Source organism: Coregonus clupeaformis, chromosome 39, assembly GCF_020615455.1.
Source record: "Coregonus clupeaformis isolate EN_2021a chromosome 39, ASM2061545v1, whole genome shotgun sequence".
In the NCBI taxonomy this organism is placed as follows: Eukaryota; Metazoa; Chordata; class Actinopteri; order Salmoniformes; family Salmonidae; genus Coregonus; species Coregonus clupeaformis.
This window is the reverse complement of record NC_059230.1, coordinates 2,378,682-2,387,332: the sequence shown is the minus strand read 5'-3', so window position 1 is coordinate 2,387,332 and position 8,651 is coordinate 2,378,682.

Sequence of the window (8,651 nt, the reverse complement as noted above, 5' to 3'; positions counted from 1 at the left end):
GGTACACGGTTGAATATCCCGGCGATACAAAAGACAAGCGCTCCACTGAGCTAAACTAACCTCCACAATAAACAATCACACACAAAGACAAGGGGGCAGAGGGAACACTTATACAGGTACTGATGAGGGGAATTGAAACCAGGTGTGTGTAATAAAGACAAATCAAATGGAATGATGAGATGAGGAGCGGCAGTGGCGGGAAGACCGGTGACGACGAACGCCGAAACCTGCCCGAACAAGGAGAGGAGGCAGCTTTGGAGGAAGTCGTGACAGTCACTGCATATGCATGTTAGAGTAATGTGAAGTTATGATAATGTTATACTTATTTCCTATTTTTACATGTTCTGATAGTATAATCATAGAGCTGTAAATACACCAAAGAGTAACATTTCTCACCGTTGTAGCAGACCGAGTAGTATTTTTGGTCGCAATGGAGATCCCAACATGTCCCATACTCTCCTGTCACTACACAGTGCTGATTAGTGTATTTACCATCTGAACTGTTCCTAAACTCAGCCTCTCCATCTCCATAGAAACCACTATCTTCCAGAGACCACCTCCAGCTGTTAACATGATTATACAACCCTATCCAGGCTGATCCATTATAACCACGGTCTACAGTGTTGACCAGCCTCTTCATATCCTCCATGTTGTCTATGGTGGCCAGGTCAGTGTACTTCTCTCTGCAGTATCTCTGTGCTTCAGTCCAGTTCTTATTCATTTTCACAAAGTGATACTCATGAGCAAGGCATGAGGAGAGAGTGTAGAGCCCTGTGGAGAAGTCCATTATCTCATTAATATTTTCACTGTAGTGTCTATGTGAGGAACATTATCTACATTTTGGTGCAACCAATGAGGACAATGAAACCTGCAGTAGCAGTGGTTTAACAGTTATCCTTGGGACTGACCCGGTTTGTTCTTACTCTCACTTTTTGTTAACGTTGGTCTGTGCACGGCCCTGTCCCCGATGCGAATTCGATAAATACTAGAATTCTACGCTTTGCATCTTGGAACTTTGCTATCGAACTCACTTGACTGTCTTACAATGTTACAAGAAAATTAAGCTTGCAATTGTGCTTTCTGCCACTGTGTGCTCTCCTTGCATTGCGACGCAAACAACAAAAAAACTAACTTTTCGACCAGCGTACCTGTACATAGAAATGTTCTTACCAAACAAATTATGATATTTTCTAAAACTACTGTAGCCTATAGAGAGCCATTCCAGCTCAATATGTGAAAATACTTGTAAATGGAAAATTCTGCCAGATAAATGTTGTCAACTTCAAATGTAAAATATGGATTTAAAAACAAAACCTTAATAAAGACACTGACCAGAGAGAAACAGGACCAGCGCCTTCTTGTCCATGACTTAATAAGACAGACCTCTTGTACCTACAGACCAAAGGTGAACACATTTAGACATGATTGTTGTCATCCTCATCATCATCACCCTTAAAATAAACATTTTATAAATTAGGTTGTTATCCCTTTTGTCAAGAAAACCAGCTAGCTTTCCTCTGTATTGGTGAAATGTCCTTACCTGATGGAGTACTGTGGAGTCTCTGTTCATCTGAACCTCTCTCTGAAGGCATCACTGTCTATAATCTCTGTCAGAATAAAGTTGCTGACAGTACACCTATTTATCTCTGTGTTTATCATATTTTATAGTGTGTTAAAGAGAACGTCACCGTTCTCTGTACCACCAGTTTACAACAGAGACAGTCAAATGAGTAGTGAATGTTAGCCTGTTGTATTTTCTGACTGTTTATGGCCCTACAGGCGTAAAATACAGAAGGTTGCTAGTTCCAGACGATGTCTTCTATCTTCGATCTTCTTCTATCTTTCTGACTACAAAACATAGAAACCTGCAGTAGTAGTTGTCTGGCAGCCATGGTAAACAAATGGCCAAAATAAAATTGCTTACGGGACAAAGTTGGCCCGCATACCGCCTGTTGCCTATCCCTGGTATAGAACTTCCTCTTTCTCTGTATATTTATCTACAGAATGCCTTTGTAAAACAAATGAGTTGACCAAGTCAAGTAACCTCCTTGGTTAGAAACGGAAACAAGAAGTTCCCTTACGGAAAAACCACATGTGGAATTTTATTTTGTATGTGAAATTTAATGTGTGAAATCATGTGAAGCCATGTGGTTTTAGAACACTTCACATGTGATGATACTTCACAAGTGATCACACACAGATGAAATCGGAAGTTTACATACACTTAGGTTGGAGTCATTAAAACTCGTTTTTCAACCACTCCACAAATGTATTGTTAACAAACTATAGTTTTGGCAAGTCGGTTAGGACATCTACTTTCGGTTAGGACATCTACACAAGTAATTTTTCCATCAATTGTTTACAGACAGATTATTTCACTTCCATTAGTCTGGTTCATCCTTGGGAGTAATTTCCAAACGCCTGAAGGTATGTCACGATTGTTTACGAACGAGAAGGACCAAGGCGCAGCGTGATATGCATTCATATTTATTTACGGCTAAACACACGACAAAACAACAAACGAAAAGTGAAGTCCAAGGTAGCATACAAACAACATACCTTACACGGAACAAGATCGCACAACTAACAGGTGTCAAAAGGCTGCCTAAGTATGGTCCCCAATCAGAGACAACGAGCTACAGCTGCCTCTGATTGGGAACCACCCCGGCCAACATAGATCTGCACACGCTAGATCTAAAACATAAAAATCAAACATAGCAACACACAACACGGAAAATACACACCCTGACTCAACAAATACAAGTCCTCAGAGTCAGGGCGTTACAGTAACCCCCCCCAAAGGTGCGGACTCCGACCGCGCCACATAAACATAACCGGGTAGATCCGGCTCCGGGTGTGACCACCACATACTCTCCACCTCCCCGTTGCGCCCCTGGTCTGGTCTGGACCTCGGCGCGCTGCTTCCCCTCTCCTTCCTCCCACGAAGTACCAAGCCCTGTCTGGACCCTGGTGTGGGAGACCCCAAACCTGGAGAGGGGCTGACGTCTGGGTCTGGACTGGAACTGCTGACTGGAGCTGGATCCGACGACGGTGGATCGAACTGCTCTGGCTCCGGAGTGGAGCCGCTGACCGGAGCTGGATCAGGCACCGGTGGAGCGGACTGCTCTGGCTCGGTGGAGCCGCTGACCGAGCTGGACTGGACCCCGGTGGAGCGGATTGCTCTGGCTCGAGTGGAGCAGCTGACCGGTGCGGACCAGGCACCGGTGGAACAGGCACGGGCCGTGCCGGACTGGACATACGCACCACTGGCTTGGTGCGCGGGAGCAGGAACGGGCCGGACCTGGCTGATGACGCGCACCCCTGGCTTGGTGCGGGGAGCAGGAGACGGGCCGGACTGGGCTGGCGCGCGCACCACTGGCTTGGTGCGGGGAGCAGGAACGAGGCCGTACCCGGACTGGCGACGCGCACCACTGGCCTGGTGCGGGGAGCAGGAACAGGCCGGGCCGGCGACACGCACCACTGGCTTGGTGCGAGGGACAGGAACAGGTCGGACCGGGCTGGCGACGCGCACCACTGTCTTGGTGCGAGGGGCAGGAACAGGCCGGGCCGGGCTGGCGACGCGCACCACTGACTTGGTGCGAGGGACAGGAACAGGCCGGACCGGGCTGGCGACGCGCACCACTGGCTTGATGCGAGGAGCAGGGCAGGCCGAAACCGTACTGGGAACACGCACCACTGGCTTAGTGCGGGAAGCAGGAACGGGCCGGACCGGACTGGCGACACGCACCACTTGATCCTTCTGCTGCCTAACCAGCTCCTCTCGCCGTGCCTCTACACTTTCCTTCTGCTCCCTCTGAACCAATGACCCCCCTAATCTGTTGGCCTCCTCTGCTAAACAGCGGAACCGCTCTATCGCGGCTTCCCGCTGCCTCGTCGTCCACGGCGTGAGCCCCCCCCCTAAAAAGTGTTTGGGATTGTCTCTCCCCCGTGATCATGGCCTCCATCCCCCTTGCCAGACTCTCGCTCATCTCCTCCCAAGTCCATCCTCTCTCCTCGTCACGCTGCTTGATCCAGGATTGGTGGGATCTTCTGTCACGATCGTTTACGAACGAGAAGGACCAAGGCGCAGCGTGATATGCATTCATATTTATTTACGGCTAAACACACGACAAAACAACAAACGAAAAGTGAAGTCCAAGGTAGCATACAAACAACATACCTTACTCGGAACAAGATCCCACAACTAACAGGTGCCAAAAGGCTGCCTAAGTATGGTCCCCAATCAGAGACAACGAGCTACAGCTGCCTCTGATTGGGAACCACCCCGGCCAACATAGATCTGCACACGCTAGATCTAAAACATAGAAATCAAACATAGCAACACACAACACGGAAAATACACACCCTGACTCAACAAATACAAGTCCTCAGAGTCAGGGCGTGACAAGGTACCACGTTCATCTGTACAAACGATAGTACGCAAGTATAAACACCATGGGACCACGCAGCCGTCATACCGCTCAGGAAGGAGACGCGTTCTGTCTCCTAGAGATGAACGTACTTTGGTGTGAAAAGTGCAAACCAATCCCAGAACAACAGCAAAGGACCTTGTGAAGATGCTGGAGGAAACAGGTACAAAAGTATCTATATCCATAGTAAAACGAGTCCTATATTGACATAACCTGAAAGGCCACTCAACAAGGAAGAAGCTACTGCTCCAAAACCGCCATAAAAAAGCCAGACTACGGTTTGTAACTGCACATGGGGACAAAGATCGTACTTTTTGGAGAAATGTCCTCTGTTCTGATGAAACAAAAATAGAACTGTTTGCCCATAATGACCATCGTTATGTCTGGAGGGAAAAGGGGGTTGCTTGCAAGCCGAAGAACACCATCCCAACCGTGAAGCACGGGGGTGGCAGCATCATGCTGTGGGGGTGCCTTGCTGCAGGAGGGACTGGTGCACATCACAAAATAGATGGCATCATGAGGAAGGAAAATTATGTGGATATATTGAAGCAACATCTCAAGTCATCAGTCAGGAAGTTAAAGCTTGGTCGCAAATGTTTTATTTATTTTTATTTAACTAGGCAAGTCAGTTAAGAACAAATTCTTATTTACAATGACGGCCTACACCGGCCAAACCCGGACGATGCTGGGCCAATTGTGCGCCGCCCTATGGGACTCCCAATCACGGCCGGTTGTGATACAGCCTGGAATCGAACCAGGGGTTCTGTAGTGACGCCTCAAGCACTGAAATGCAATGCCTTAGACCACTGCGCCACTCAAGAGCCCAAATGGGTCTTCCAAATGGACAATGACCCCAAGCATACTTCCAAAGTTGTGCCAAAATGGCTTGAGGACAACAAAATCAAGGTATTGGAGTGGCCATCACAAAGCCCTGACCTCAATCCTATAGAAAATGTGTGGGCATAACTGAAAAAGTGTGTGCGAGCAAGGAGGCCTACAAACCTGACTCAGTTACACCAGCTCTGTCAGGAGGAATGGGCCAAAATTCACCCAACTTATTGTGGGAAGCTTGTGGAAGGCTACCTGAAATGTTTGACCCAAGTTAAACAATTTTAAGGCAATGCTACCAAATACTAATTGAGTGTATGTAAACTTCTGACCCACTGGGAATGTGATGAAATAAATAAAAGCTGAAATAAATCATTCTCTCTACTATTATTCTGACATTTCACATTCTTAAAATAAAATGGTGATCCTAACTGACCTAAGACAGGGAATTTTTACTAAGATTAAATGTCAGGAATTGTGAAAAACTGAGTTTAAATGTATTTGGCTAAGGTGTATGTAAACTTCCGACTTCAACTGTAACCTTTCACATGTGTATTCACATATTGACATGATGCCCTGCAAACAAAAATGTGTCCTTGTCACAGTACATGTTGGCATTCATGGTTCCCTCAATGAACTGTAGCTCCCCAGTGCCGGCAGCACTCATGCAGCCCCAGACCATGACACTCCCACCACCATGTTTGACTGTAGGCAAGACACACTTGTCTTTGTACTCCTCACCTGGTTGCCGCCATACACGCTTGACACCATCTGAACCAAATAAGTTTATCTTGGTCTCATCAGACCACAGGACATGGTTCCAGTAATCCATGTCCTTAGTCTGCTTGTCTTCAGCAAACTGTTTGCGAGCTTTCTTGTGCATCATCTTTAGAAGAGGCTTCCTTCTGGGACGACAGCCATGCAGACCAATTTGATGCAATGTGCGGTGTATGGTCTGAGCACTGACAGGCTGACCCCCCACCCCTTCAACCGCTGCAGCAATGCTGGCAGCACTCATACGTCTATTTCCCAAAGACAACCTCTGGATATGACGCTGAGCACGTTCACTCAACTTTTTTGGTCGACCAAGGAGAGGCCTGTTCTGAGTGGAACCTGTTCTCGATTACGACGGCAAACTACACCTTTTATCTGCTTACGTAGTTTGGCTGTGCAAAATAAACGCACCCTTTTTCTGTGTAGGTCCAGGGTGACGTTTCCCCTAGGTACAGATCTACGATCAGCTTCCCCTCCCCAATCCTAACCTTAACCATTAAAGTGGGGAAAATGCCAAACTGACCCAAGATTAGCGTCTAGGGGCAACTTCACCCCTAATCATTCTGATTCTGGCTGCAGCAGGCCTATGTAAAACATGGCAGCCGTGGTCAACAAATGAGCGTACCATAGTCAAATTGTCTGCTCTCACTTCAACCATTGGGTGTGTGGACAACGATGAAAATAAGTCTACTGACTATCGTTTTTTGTTTTATCCTTGATTGTTTTTAATGTGTGTATTGTTGTGTGTATTGCCTACTTTTCAAATGCAGGCATCTCCTAACTAAGAGATTCTGTTTATTGTTTGTCTTTTCCCCCTCTTTTTTAAAAGTATGTTGTATGTTTATTGTATAGAGAGAGATAGAGGTGAAAGGAGAGAGAGTGCTGAAAGAGCAGTGGAACTCATGCTGGCAGCGACACGTAGTACGTGCTGCAGAAGCAGCAGCTTGGACCTCCAGACCACACCACTGTTTCTAACTTTTAATAGGACCGCGTTTATAGCATTAGGACATGTGGCACAGTTGGTAAGAGCCTGGCACTAGCAACTTCAAGGTTGTGGGTTCGATTCCTACTAGGTTTCTGTTACACTGAAAATAAAATCTATGCACTCACTGTAGTTAAATTTGCTTTGGATGAAAGCATCTTCTAAATTTAAATTTTAGTCATTTAGCAGACGCTCTTATCCAGAGCGACTTACTTTAAATCAGGCCGTCTTTCCAACCTTGCACAATACAGCTTTTCTGATGAGTTTTTATGCTCTGTGTTAAGAACAGACTGGCCATAGGGCAGTTCGGATCAATGCCAGATGGGCCGGTCCATCTTTAGCCCAGTGGGCCTGTTTAAATTGGGGGGACAGAACAATGGGCTGTTGTGTCAGAAATGCCTGGGACGATTTCTGGTCCCAGTCCATCCTTGCTCTGTGTTAATACTCTAATTCCCTCTGAACCCCTTAATTTCAATGGACTTGACCCCATAGAGTTCATTGAATGATAGGATCTCTATGGTTGACCTTACTTTTCATTAAACATGGAAAGTTAAAAAAAACTACAGAGAATTATGATGTCAGAGAAGCTTATAAGAGAAATACCTAGTAATGTTTTGACCTCTCGCAATAGAACAACACTATTGTTGAAAAAAAATACCCACACCAATGCTTTTCATACAGACAGTTTTGCATGGATAGCATGAACATAATAAACAGATCTGGGGTTCAAGAGGAGAAGAGAGAGATGAGGTGTTGGTAGAAGAGAGAAGAGAGAGATGAGGTGTTGGTAGAAGAGAGAAGAGAGAGATGAGGTGTTGGTAGAAGAGAGAAGAGAGAGATGAGGTGTTGCTAGAAGAGAGAAGAGAGAGATGAGGTGTTGGTAGAAGACAGAAGACACAACAACACAGTAATACAATAAGAACATAAATCCCAACTACAAGAATTGTCTGTCCTCTTTGTACAAAGGTAAGATTTGTTGGTTCAGGAAAATAAGATGCACACTGACACAGTGCATATAACTATGGCTGCGTTTGATTCCCAAATAGCTCCCTATTCCCTGTATAGTGCACTACTTTTGACCAGAGCTCTATGGACCCTGGTCAAAAGTAGTGCACTACATAGGGAATATGGTGCCATTTGGGATGCTGCCCTATGTATATGTGTTTTCACATTTTTTTTAAATGTTGTATTCATGTATTTGTTTATATGAATTGAATTGGTTCATTCGTGTAATTGTTTCATTTTGGCATTTCGGTGGAATGGGTCTCCATACATCCTGGATGTGTCTTCACTAAAGTCATAGGTTACGTCCAAATGGCACCCTATTCCCTATGGGCGCTGGTCAAAAGTAGTGCACTATATAGGGAAAAGGGTAACATTTAGGACGTATTCATAATATAATTCATGCCATTTAGCAGACCTTTTTAACCAAAGCGACTTACAGTTGCAAATTACGATAAATTATTATGTTGCAAATGCTTATGATAAATGATGGTGATGATTCTACTGCTGGTGCTGATGATTCTACTGCTGGTGGTGATGATGATTCTACTGCTGGTGGTGATGATTCCACTGCTGTTGGTGATGGCGATGATTCCACTGCTGGTGGTGATGATGATTCCACTGCTGGTGGTGAT